The following is a 13,050-nucleotide window of genomic DNA, read 5'->3' as shown; positions in this document are numbered from 1 at the left end:
TTTTTTTTTTTTTGGTGTGTGGCCCTGACAAAAACAGAGCCTGGGAAACCAAATCACTGAGTCTCCATTTCACAGGGACGAGAAACCACAGGCAACGCAAACTGTTCCCCACAGACTGTTAACAATGCAAACTCCTCCGTTCCGCCTCCTCCTCATCTGTCTAGATCTGTTGCAGAACCGACAGGGACATGTCCCTCGGCTCCATTGTAGCCTCGATTAAAGGCATTTTTTTTTCCAGCTCAATCAAAGACTACCAAAAATATTCCAGGGCTAAAAAAAAAAAAACAAAAAAAAACAAAACCAAAATCTAACAGCCTCAAAAACAAGTATATGGAAAGAAAAAAAAGGAGGAAATAAATAGTAGCTGCAGTACAGAGTCAATAATATTGTTTTTCCCCATGACTTTGCCCTGCAGATCTTCTTTTTTTTTTGTAAAGATAATCAGTATGCAAGCGTTTTAGTTCATCTGCTGCCAGCAGGGAACCGAGCCCAGGCGGTTGTGTCAGCTGGAGCTAAGGTGGGAAGTTTGAACCTCTCATCAGGCTCTGCCACCAGCTGTTCAAGTCACATTTCCTCTAGCAAGCCGTTGCCAAACTGCTACCTCAAAATGAAGCAGTTTTTTCTTTTTTCTCTTTTACTCAAATGAAATCCGTCGAATCAAGACTCTGAGTGAAGAAGCTCTGCCTAAGGGTCTGGAAAGTCTGTCAGATTACTGCAAGTCAAGCAACAATTCAATCAACGTGGTACACGCAAACCTGTGAACACACACAGGGAACACACTTCTGAGGCACCTCTGGGGTGACTCAGATTCAAACATCTGCACCAGGAGGCGACAGACTCGACATTAGAGTTGTTGAAATAAAACAAAAGAAGAAAAGCCAGCAAATGGTCAAAGATTGGGATGATTTTCCCCTAAACATTTTGAGCTAATTTCATCTGAGGTTTTATTTCACATTTAATGAAAGCAAAGACAGATGAAAACCAAGTTGTGCTCCAACATGATACAAAACTTTTAATAAACCAAGCAGAACCAGGAGGCGGGTCTTAGTGATGTCAATCACCCTCTGTGTGGTGCTGCTCATTTCCTCTGCCCTCGACCCGTCTCGCTCTCTGCTGCGCTGGAGGCACCTGAGCTTGTCGTGAACGCTAAGGCTAGTTAGCATGGCTGCCGGTGATGGCGGATAAATGGTTTTCCTGTGATGGTAAGTTGTTTCTCCACTATTAGCACAATGAGCAGTGAGCACACGAGAGTGATTGACAGCGCTGTGACCCTCCTCCTGGCTCTGATTGGTTGTTTTTGGTCGGGAGCTGTGAATTTCTTCAGACAGCAAAGCAGCTTAGGGATGAGCTGGAGGAGGTCAATAGTTTCACAGATTATCTGTCTCATTTTATATTGTCACAAGATAGTGATCATTTTAGCAAATATGTAAAAAAAAAAAAAAACACACTTTTAAAAACGTACTGCAGCTCCAATACGCACAGTGGAAACAATCTTAGCACTACCATAGAAGCTAACGTCCATGGTTTCAGCCAATCAACACCAAGATAAATAAATAGTGCTCCTGGATTGGCTGCTTTTCAAATGCCGGCCAAGTAGCAATGCACCTAAATATTTCCTGAGCTGAATTTACTTTTTCAATTGTAGGTACGCTCTACTAAACATTCGGTGAGTAGGCGTGTTTTCCATGAATGATTTGTAGTCATGTGGTAATCTACGAATACTGAACCGCAAAAAGGCTGGAGCCTGCAAGTTATGTATTGTACAAATGTGCTCCAGTTAATGGCAGCTTAATGTAATGATCTGATCCGATCAGGTGGCTTTAACATAACGCACGGTTTCCAAAGATGGCAACCTGAACCTCAAGGCTGGTTCCACATCAAGGTGGAAGAGTTACAACTCTTTATCTTTACCAGGTTTCTGTAAAACCTGGTAAAGATAACAGGTAAAGCCAAAGCCTAGAAAACTATCGCTATAAAAGATGGGATGAATTTCTGGCAATTTTCAAGGAGAATATAAAGAAATGATGCGAGGTTCATAACTTTTGCCAGGAAGTCTGGATTAAAACTCGCGTCTGAAAGTCTAATCAAAACTTACCGAAGCTGACTTTGCAGTGGTTTGTTTTAATCACAGGAAAAGCAGCTACAAAAAAGGAGCAACTCAACCACATGTAATAGCTAAAAGCAATCGCAATCCGGTTGCCCGGATTACTGTTGCCGTGTGCGCTACAACAACCAGCGCCACACGGCTTTCGCTGAGAAATGAGCCCGAGGTGACAGGGCGGGTTGAGACACTGACCCCTCGCTTTCCACCTTGCCATTTTGGAAACAAGTCGGTTCAACATCAGGGTGTGAGAGTCTGCAGAGAGAGCACGGCTCCATGTTCTTGCTAAAGGCACCTGAGCATGTGCTTGCATGCGAATGTGAATTTGTGCACGAGCATGAGGGACTGGCGGAAAAAAAAAAAGTTCCTAAGCGTTTCTCCAAGGGAAACTGACGCATAGCTAGTTGTTGGGAGTCCGATCCCCAAAGTTTGCTTTTCTTTCTTGACCCAGAGTGCTTTGAGCTGTCGGTGTCAAAAGAGCGTCCCGTATACAGACTCCTAATTGAGAAATCTTTGTGTATCCTGAGCACATCCAACGCTGATAGGGTCGAGAAGACGGCTTGCCAAGGGAGCAGAACAGACATCCTCCCTGTTGGAGTATCTGGAAAAGTGGGATCAGAGTCCTTCACCCCCCTTTCCTCTTTGCAAATACAAATGAACAGGAGGCCTTACTGCTTTGGTCCTGTCAAAACAAAGAGAGTGTCATCTTCCAGCCCCTTTTTCATCGACAGTGTCGGCCCCGTATCCAGTGACGGTTACCACGGGGAATAACTTGGGGGGAAACGTGATCCCTTAATGAAGCTCAGGTAATTACCACCAACCCCAAATTTGCCTTGGCGCTTTCTTTAAGTAGGAGCCTCCCTCCACACCCACCCACTCCCCCGCCAAACTTCAGGCCCGTCAGACTGTCTCTGCTTCATGAAAGGGATTAGAGCGAAAAGAAAGAACCAGGGGAGGGAAGAGCAGCAGCGAGCAGAAGAAACGGGTGGCTGAGGGGTGAATTAAAACACTTCCACTGTTTGGAACGCCAGATAAAGGATGTGTTAGCAGGTCACGGTGTTTGCCGTCTGCACTTTTGCGCTGCTCGGCCCTCCCTTTCATGCTTGCTTCCCTCGCTTCTGTTAGATAACGTGGCATAAAAAGAGGGGTGAACTTTGCACAGCGAGGCGCGGGAGCTGGGGACAGCCGCACCTGTGCCGTGGAGGCTGTCGCCGCAAATGTTACTTCTTTGTTGTTTCAGGGTGTTAACTTTCAGTCAATTATGTCAAAAGCAGTTTTGCATATTTATAACGGAACAGATGAAGAAGGAGACACCTGCGAAAATATGCGGGCATGCGAGGGTGTCTGCAGAACGCTTTGTTTACGTTGTCTCGCCAAAGTTTTTATGCCCGTTGAACTTTTTCCACAGTGTGTCACATTACAAGCAACTTCAATGAGTTTTACTGGGATTTTATGTGACAGTTCAAGGAAAGAGAAAGTTGTGGGGAATATTAAAGCAGAGGCTGGTCCTAAGACCTTAAATACAGCACATGAGGCTGCGTCGTCTATCAAGACAGACATGAAGAAATAATAATAATCACAGATAACAATAATCAGAAAGGGATTGATGACATCTTTGATTTTTAGTTCAAAGATACCGTCAAGTAAAGTAAGCATCTGGTTGCTCTTAGTCTCAAAAAAAAAAAGAAAAAAAAAAAGAAAAACATTTCTTTACAGACAACTGTCTGTCGCAGTGGGGATTCTGAGGAAACGGCCTCAAGTCGAAGCCAAGTGCCTTGGCTGCACGTCATGCACAGGTTCTGTGGCCTTCCTAACATAAACACCTGGCATATACAAACACATTAGCATAGACTCAGAAAAAAAAAAGAAAACAACCTGAGGCTCTCCATCAGTCTCAGGCCAGGGTACTGCTATACATTTCAAAGCTCACAGCTAAACATAAACACAGCACTTCCCTGTCATAACAAGCCAGTGGCTAGGTAACCCTGCAGTTTGTTAGTGTTGCAGCGATCCCTCTGCCCTGTGGACACAGGCGCCGCGTCCACACAGCCGGTCGGCCCCGGCCCGCAGACGGCGGCGGCAGAAAATGGAAATAAGGGAAGCTAATTGGTTACAATATATTTCAATTAAGCAATTTAAGAGCAGCAGTCCATCCACTCATAGGTTCAATGTTGCAGGACATCACAAGAGAGAGTTCCCTTCACACACGTACTCGTGAAATGAAACACAGAACGCCGCCGCCGAGGGTGGATTAAACATCCCTCTTTTATTAGGAAATGCAATCCCATCCCCCGTCCCCACCCACCAACAAGTGTCTTCTATAATAATGTACCGCTTCTAAAGAGAGCGAAACGTTTGCTGCTTCAGCTTTAAAAACGCTTTGATGAAGGCTAAAGACCAAAACACGGCTTCTGGGCAGAACTCTGGCGGCCCGGGGCCTTTCTGTACACAAAGCAGCAAGTGAAGAGAGAGAAAACCTCAAATGGCTGATAAAAAAAACCTTGACGAATGGCTGAATTTAGTGATCAAGGGCTGCTTGAATGTGATAAAAAGAAAAAAGAAGAAAAAGCACATTTAAGCAGAAAATAAAGGAAATGTGCCGCGTCTTGTTTCCTCCTCGGAGGCTCGAGATTCTATAAAGTTTTGTTTTGGCTTATTGTTCAAAGTTCCTCATTGCATTTAAAATTCTGCCATAAAAACGTTCAGTTGTGCTTCAAGACGATCAATTTCTATTTTTACGAGATCAACTGACACAGAGTACCGCGCAGCAGTGAACTGATGGTGAAGTTAGATGTGGTCTTAAAGCTTTTCGACAAATAAAAATGCGAAGTGTGGCCTGGATTTCTTTTTGGAATCTAATTTTTGCTGCATTTACAGCTGGAAAGATTTTGGCCAAAGTCTCAAACAGCTTTGCGAATTTAGCGGATGACATTTTTGCCCATGCGTCTTTGCCAAATCTCAATCTGAGTGAGCGGAGAGCGTCTGTAAACATCAGTTCTCACGTGTCGTTGCCATTAGACGAAGGACCAACCGAAACCAAGAAAACACCTCCAACAACAAAACGCGGAAAAAACCAAAACGTGCAAAAACACAAAAAATCAAGATCAACTCAGCAAGAGCCACTCAGGACAAGCCACACGAATAAATGAATAATAAGACAACAAAAAAGATGCATAAGAAATGAATTAAACAAAACAAGAACAACCTCAACAAGCCACCAGAAAACAAAAACAAAAAGTTGCAGCATAAAAAAAAAAAAAAGAAAATATTGCACAACAGTAGCAGAATATTCTTCCAGCAAAAAACCGCCTGTTTTTTTATTTTTAGTGTGAACACTGTTTAACAATTCATCAATTACTAAATGAATTGACAATCACTTCAATGAATCATCAGATTAATCATTTTAGCCCAATCTCATATTAAATCATAATAATATACACACACATATAAACTGTGATGTGATTAAGATTGAAAAAGTAAAAATACTTTTGCACTGGTTGAGGTTGTTTCTAAAGCTAGCAGGGGTTTGAAGTAGAAGAGTATGTCATTTTGCCACTTTCGTTTCTCCCTGGTGGAGAGTGGGACTTCCAGGGGTGATTACGCAGTGAATGCACCAATAAAAGAAACCAAAATGAATTAAATAAACAGTTTCAACTCGAGCTGAACTAAACAAACTGCAGCCCACAAAACCACTTTTATATAAAGGTTCGTTGCAAAATGGAATGCGGCACAACAAATGCATCCCCCTGCAAAAGGTTGTGTAATGGTTTGGATAAGCCTCCGATTTAATGGAATAAATTAATATCCCTCTTCTCTGGCACCGACATGATTAAGAGTGATTGCAGGTAAACGTTTAAGCTTGATTATTGGGGTTGGAGTTGACACCGTAAATCATTTTCCTCAACTACCCTTGGAGGCATTTCTGTCCTCCCATCTGCACAGAACAAATGACAAACAGAAATGACTTCTCCAGCACACTTCCTCTGTTCCCACAGTCGATTGCTGCAACATCTGCCTGCAACGTATGCACTCTGTACACGCCGCGCGGCTTCTGCGCGCTTCACGCCAAGACGTGACGTTGATTGCACGTCCGGCTTTGGCCCCCGATTTTCCACGCGCCGGGGGGGAAACCTGTCGCTAAAACGAATGGGTCAGACAGATTGCTCTAAACGAGTAATGCGTAGGGTCTCCTACACATATTTTTAATGTTTGGAGATTCCAAGTTAAATGGAAGCATTCTGCTGATGTCATTATCTAGAAACACTGTTGTGGAAGATCTCCAAGGGAGGATCCAGTGGGAAGGGAAAATGGAAAAATGTCACTGTCCGTCACCGTTTCTAAAGTCCAGACCACAAGTGTCCCTTTAACCACCAGTGGATGTCGGAGAGATGCAGTCAGAAACACACAAAGGAGGTAAATACAAACCAACAGGTTTATTATTATTATCATTATTATTATTATTATCATCATTATGTGCGCGTGTGCTATTTTTATTCTCACCCCCAACATCTTGGCACGGCCTACATACTGAGCAAACCATCAGCAAACTGGGATAAAAAAATAAAAAAAACAAATAGCTCCAGCAACACGCCTTGTAATTGGCACTGTTAACCGTTTTCCTTTTTGCTGCTGTGCTTCGCTGTGGCTCCGAGGGAGGCGTTGGAAGTCGCTTGATTTATGGCCGGGGAAGACACTGAGAGCTTTTCAAGACGAGCCAGCAGAGAAGTGGACAGGTCTGGGTTAGCCACAGGGCGGCTACGAGATACAACCGAGCGACCGGAAATCAGAGTAAAACCACATCACTTCGAGTTCTGTGTTCATTTTCACTCCGTTAGAGAACCTACAGCACATAAAATAAAAAAAAGAGTTATGCGTTATGGCGTCTGGTTCTGACCACATATTGATGTCAGACATTGGTCAGCCAGAAAACGAGTATCGGACAATATCGTCCTGCATCTAAGATCTCAGATAAAAGCACGCCGATAAAACCACTCCGGTCCAGGATTTGATCCGGTCCAGGATTTGTATCCAGCAGCACTCAAAGCCACTGGTTGCCAATAAATGGGTTGGTTGTTTTCACACGTATTGTTGTTCACTATTGTTCTCCGTTTGAGTAATTTCACTTGACCAAACCTTTTCTAACATTCCAGATGACAAAATAAGTAATAAAACTTTGTATAATATGTGTTGATATTTTGCCAGCCCATAACATAAGAGAAGCACCAATTAATCAGCCATAAAAAGAATACCACTAATTTTCCCTTCGGCTTTAATTAGGATTTGAAAATATAATTTATCCTATTTAATAAATGCATCAAAATAAAAAAGTCAGTTTATAACCATTAGCCTGTACTTTGATGCACTTTTTTGAGTTTAACAAAAAGCCGATAAGAGTTACGGTCATGTGTTTTTATTGCATAAACGTATTTCTTGTTGGATTCAAAACGTCTTCCTCTAACACAGAACCAGCAGCATGTTTTTTAATGTGTCATAATATTTAGAAAAAAATTTGAAAATTGGAATTAGAAAGTGATTCCTTTCAGAGAACTAGAAAAACTCGACTTTCCCGGTGTAACGATGTTATCTGAAGTTTCGATTTCACAAAGAAATATTCAAGTCCTTTAAATGAGATGCCTCAGAGGGTGCCGTAACGGCATCGGTTCTCTCCAGCTGCATGTGGCGTAGAGTAATGCAGTGCTGCCCCTCCCCCACTTGTTGCTGTGTGCTCCTGGTCTGCTGGCTGAGACAAAGTTTCTATGTTTTTCTCTTCCTAAAAAAGAAATGTTTTTTTGTTTTTTTTTACTATTTCCAGTTGCAAAACATACAGAAGTCATAATGTGGAAACTGAAGTTAGATCATTTAATAAACTTTGGCTTTAAATCTATTTTTAATGATTTTGTCAGGTCTAGTATCTTTTATGTGACAGTTGTCAGACAGGAAATCAAGTTGAGACATCGGGCCGGGGCTCGAACCCTAAGGCCTCCGTTTGTTTAACCCCTGCACCACTGCCTCGCCCAGGCTTTAATTCTTTAATTTCTTACCTAATATCATAAAATTGAGGATTTTTTTTAACACAAACTTCACCACACAAGCAGAATCTCCTGCCTCTGATATCCGGATCAGGCAAAGGTTAGCATTAGCTCATCTCAACGTGAGAGGTGAGCTGAATCTTCCACCATTCCAAGGTGCAGCTGTGCATATGAGTTATTTCCTCCAGCAAACATGCTCTCTTCACACCCGGCTGGGTCCCGTCTTGTTTTAGGGGCCAAATGGAGTGAGCAGCATGCATGCATTGTACAGTGTGTACACGGCCGGGGTGAGGGGAGGGGTAAACTTTGTAGGGCACGCAGCCAGGAGAACTGAGCTCTTCGTGGAATGCCATGGAAAAATGAGACAGTGGAATGCAGACTTCACTGAGCAGTGTAAACAGGTCGGGCTGAGAGAATGCTGCCACGGCGTTTTGAAGTCGCCTCCATCTCCCTAACGCACACCCACCCATCACCTACTGCTGTGATGATTAACAAAGAGAGCGCAATTTTATCCAGTCGCGATGTTGTCGTTCGGGCGGCATGAAAACCAGCCGTGCATCGTCTCAACGTCCAGGCCTGGAGCGCACGCTCTACTTATTCCTCAAAAACACACGCACACGCGTTAGAGCTCGCAGTCAGCCAGGCATATCTGCACACACACACACACACACACGCGCACACACACAGGGAGAGAGACATATAAAGAGGCTCACACCTGCTCTCCCTCATGGCATGGCACTTCAAGGCTTCCGGCCCCTCAGACTAGTCGCTCCATCTATCTCATCAAACCGCCCCCACTCTGCTCCTCCTCCTCAGACCTGCTTCAATATGGCCTTTCAACGTCTTTGTTGAGCGCGCTGCAGCGATATCAGGTTAAGAATGTCTCCAGTGTAGACAGTAGACACGAAGGCACCGCAGCCTGTAGCTCCACGTCTGAGGCAGCCGGCTGAGGAATCTGCTCAAGTGGGCAGGTAAACACCGCTGCCCTACCTTCACCAGCAGGCTGTGTAAACCTGAATATGGGTTTCCTAGAAACCGCTTTCTCCGCCACATAAGCGAAGCGTGCATTACACCGGCCCTGTTTAGTTCACTTTAATTGAATTTGTTTGCCCAGAAAGTCCGGTTCATTTGGAGAGGTGTGAACGTACAATTGAACTTTGATGCGGACCAAAAAAACAAACTCTGGTTTTGATTCAGTTGAAGTGAACTCTTGTGCGGTTCAAATGCAGAGGTGAATGCCAACTGGATGCAGGGCATTCTGGGTAAATGCAGCCAAAATCAAGGCATGGGTCTAGTGTAAGAGGAGAAATTGCTCATGTGACCACTAAAATTTGACGCTGCTCCATTTTGGTTTACATTTCGTGAAGAAGGAAGTTCCGCTCAGCGTCATCTTCAGAGGTTTTTGTGTTGTTTCCTTCAGTGGATCTTGTCGCAGCGCCACCAAAGGTGAAAAGGGGAACAGCTTTCTCAAAGGGCTCATTTAATTTGACACAGGCCAGTATGAAAACCAACCGCAGCAACTGAAGATGTGACAGACGTCGACATTTTGGTCCCCAGTTGAACCCAGTGAGAACACCCCAAGATCCAGCAGGAACAAGAACCTCACAGAAAACTTCGTCTGAACACATCAACGGTTAACACCACTTCATGTGAGCAGGGTTGTTTTTCTCTTTTCCTTCCAGGAACTTTTAAACATTTCTAGAGTTTAGATCGTTCACATCTGGACACTTCCCACTGCAGTTGGTATTGCAGAGTTTACTTTCCTGACCCAGTTTTATCCTGTGTGGATGCAGGTCAATGACCCTGCAGTTTCTCATCTTTATACACCAAACTGTTCCTGGCTCAGATCCCTGTGGAACACCAAACTTTATTACGTCTTTAGCTTTATCATGTTTATAATTTTAGACGGCTCAAAGCCTGTATTTGTGCCGAGCATTTTATTGTCTTGGCAGAATGAAGTTTCAAACAATCTTTTACTTTTGCCAACATGTTTCTTCTCACTGGAGGTGATATTGAGACTCCAAACTTCAATCTGTGCAGGAGCTAAAGATTAGAGTGAAGGCAAAGAGACCTTTCAGTTTCAAAGACTTGGAGCTCATCGCCAAAGATAAATCATCAAAATAGCAGCAAAGGATTTTTAAGTCTAAATCTGCCAGGGATATGATAAATTTTGAGCTTAATTGCATGCCAGCTGGGCAGCTTAAGATTCCTTACAAATATGTAAATTATGTCTTCTTTTACTGCTACAACATATATTTACATTCAGGGTTTGTTCTCTGCCAAATTTCCCTTTAATCTTTCTCCTTAATCCTTGTAAAAGTTGATTGTGCTAAAGGCAGACAGCGCAAAACTTTGAAAACAACCAAATATTTCTATAATTCTGCATGTCTTTATTGGGTGATGCATAAGTAAATTATCCAAATTGTTTATAATAGAAGAGGGAAAACGTTTCAGTGTGACCTCTACATGAAACGGTCAGAGACAGAAGTTACATCTAAAGTATTACACAAAAACAAATGGTAAGCTCTGATTTCCGTCAAATAACCCGTGCCTGTTCTAACCCAGCAACTTACTCAGCACATTTGTATGTAAACTAATACAATTCTGTATAGTGTAAACACACATAAATCACTTTCTCCTACTTGGCAACAGTATGTATACACGATACACACAGATATAAGCAAGTACCACTGAGTCACGACCGTTCGGAAGATTTAATTTTCACACAGCTGTGCCAGCTCCGCAGGAAGCATCTGAGCGCCGTTGAACATCTCTGCATGGTTCCCAGCCCGATGACTGAACTCTGAAGAATTTAGTTCAATAACGGGGTCAAAGTGAAGATGAGACTTAACAGAGCAGCGTCTGAACCACGACAGTTGTGCTGTCTGAGATTTTTCAAACTACTTTTGTGAAAACGACACGTAAACAATAGTTATTTCTCTAAATATCCTTGTGTACCTATGAGCTAACTATACTTAGCCAGCCTTGGGCAACAAAACTCAGGCTGCCTTTCTGCAGCAAGCAGCACATTAAATGTACAGCGCTTCCAACTATAAAGGCCGCTTAGATGTCCTCAGTTGTTCCTCGGTACGGCGTGTAGAATGAAAAGTGGGGGAGCCCAGAAAACGGCGCGGTCTGTCATCACTACAACGCTCTTATATCACAGGGTTGGAGTCAAATTGGTACTTTTGCTGCCTGGCAGGGCTGGTCTGCTGGTGTTTTCCGGTACCAAATAGATCAATCACTTTAGCAGGAAAGGGATATAGTGTCTGCGATTTAAGGGCTAGACGATTCCACGAGCTCCACTGCTGGCGAGCGGTAAAAAAAGAGGCCGTGGTGAGGAGGGTAAGGTACGCTAAGAGCAAGCAACTGTTCATTTTCCTTCTTCTCCGCTCCTAACGGGAAACCTCTACAAACCCGAAGATAGATGCTGGGTTTGTTTTGTTTCTCAGACGCTCAGAAGCAGCAAAAGTCCACTTTGTTGGATCACAGGAAGTTTTCCATGCGATGATTGTTTTTGGGTGGTGAACAAGAGAACACAGCTCCTTAATTACTGACTTTAATTACTGACTTTTATTCACAGCCAACACAAATGAGTAAATGAGTACAAGCTCCCAATAAAACCCAGAGAAACTGAGCAGCAACTGGATTTGCTTCTTCTTTTTCACTTCCAACCAGTGAAACTGATTCCAACTGGCTGGAAACTGAAAATTCAGTCTTTTTCCAATCAATGAAGGCAGCATGATTAAGCACCATTAAGCCTCTCTGCGAAAATTATTACTAAGTGAAGAAGACTTAAAGTGTTTAAAAATGAGCTTTCAACCTCTGTATACTACTTCAGCTCTATTCCTCAGTGTTTCATCTACGTTTAGTCTAACAGCTAAAAAAGTTACTAAAGGAGGGCGGGGCATCGGTACTGTGGGTTTCAGAAGGATGAAAACATCAATTCAACTTCAACGCCAATGAAACCTAAATTTTTAGAATTTCTTATTAATTTCAAGGTTTCCCCCAGAAAATCTGCTGAGGCCAGTGGTAGAGGCGCTAGGGAAGTCCACCATGATGTGTTAAAATGTTATGTCACAAAAATGCGGAGATGCACAAGCAGGCATCACAATTTGGAAATAATAGCTTATGTGGCCAACAAGCAGGTATAGGGACGGTCACGCCCAGTTCAATGCATCAACTATACAGTCTTACTATCACTGTTTAAAAAAAAAAAAAATTTAAGATAAACAATGCTAAGCCTGGTGGGGTCCAAGTAAAGCCTGGCGGCCCACCAGGCTTATATTACACTGGGAGAAACCCTGAATTCCTAAAAATCAGGAGAAAATCTCATCATAAATCATTGCCTCCTTAGGTGTCTTATTTCAAGTCAAAAAGTCATGAATGCCATTCCTCTCTACCACAAAAGAATTCAAATTTCCACAGTGGCATTTAGTGCCTACAGGCAGGGTGAAGAGGTCTTGGAGACAACACGACTCCCCTGATGGATGCAAGGCCCCTTCACCCAAACAGATCGACTCGTCTTCACAATGCAGACCCGGTTGGCCCTGCAACCTGATCCGGAAAGCTTCCAGAGTCACTCAGCGGTTCCCCCTCCGTTTTAGGCCTCCACGTTTCCTCGGCTGGGTCTCCTTCCCCCTCGGGCCTCGGGGTGCAACGGCAACGAGAGTGTGTCTCTGGTATGGTGCGTGTGGACACAAAAGGGAGTGACCTCATATGGCATGAAAGGTGATTCAAGAATCTCATCTCAACCGGAGTCAACTGGAGGGTCTGTGGTGCTGACAGTCCTTCACAGGCTAATTATGTGTCACCTGAGTCAAACTGGCTCCTGAAGCGCCTGTGGCTCAAAGACTCTCCTGACTCAGGTGTTCCTCACCTCCTGTCTGACTAATCAAACCTCTGAAGTGTAACACTAAT

General features: G+C 43.5%; 1 protein-coding gene across 1 annotated transcript in view; it reads right to left on the bottom strand.

The window, feature by feature from the left end:
• rnf43 (ring finger protein 43) overlaps positions 1 to 13,050 on the bottom strand; it is a 101,964-nt gene that overhangs the window by 45,929 nt on the left and 42,985 nt on the right. The window lies entirely within an intron of this gene.

The sequence above is a fragment of the Poecilia formosa genome, unplaced genomic scaffold (genome assembly GCF_000485575.1).
Source record: "Poecilia formosa unplaced genomic scaffold, Poecilia_formosa-5.1.2 Scaffold14, whole genome shotgun sequence".
In the NCBI taxonomy this organism is placed as follows: Eukaryota; Metazoa; Chordata; class Actinopteri; order Cyprinodontiformes; family Poeciliidae; genus Poecilia; species Poecilia formosa.
Note: the sequence above shows the minus strand (reverse complement) of the source record. Positions and strands in the feature narration are given on the sequence as shown.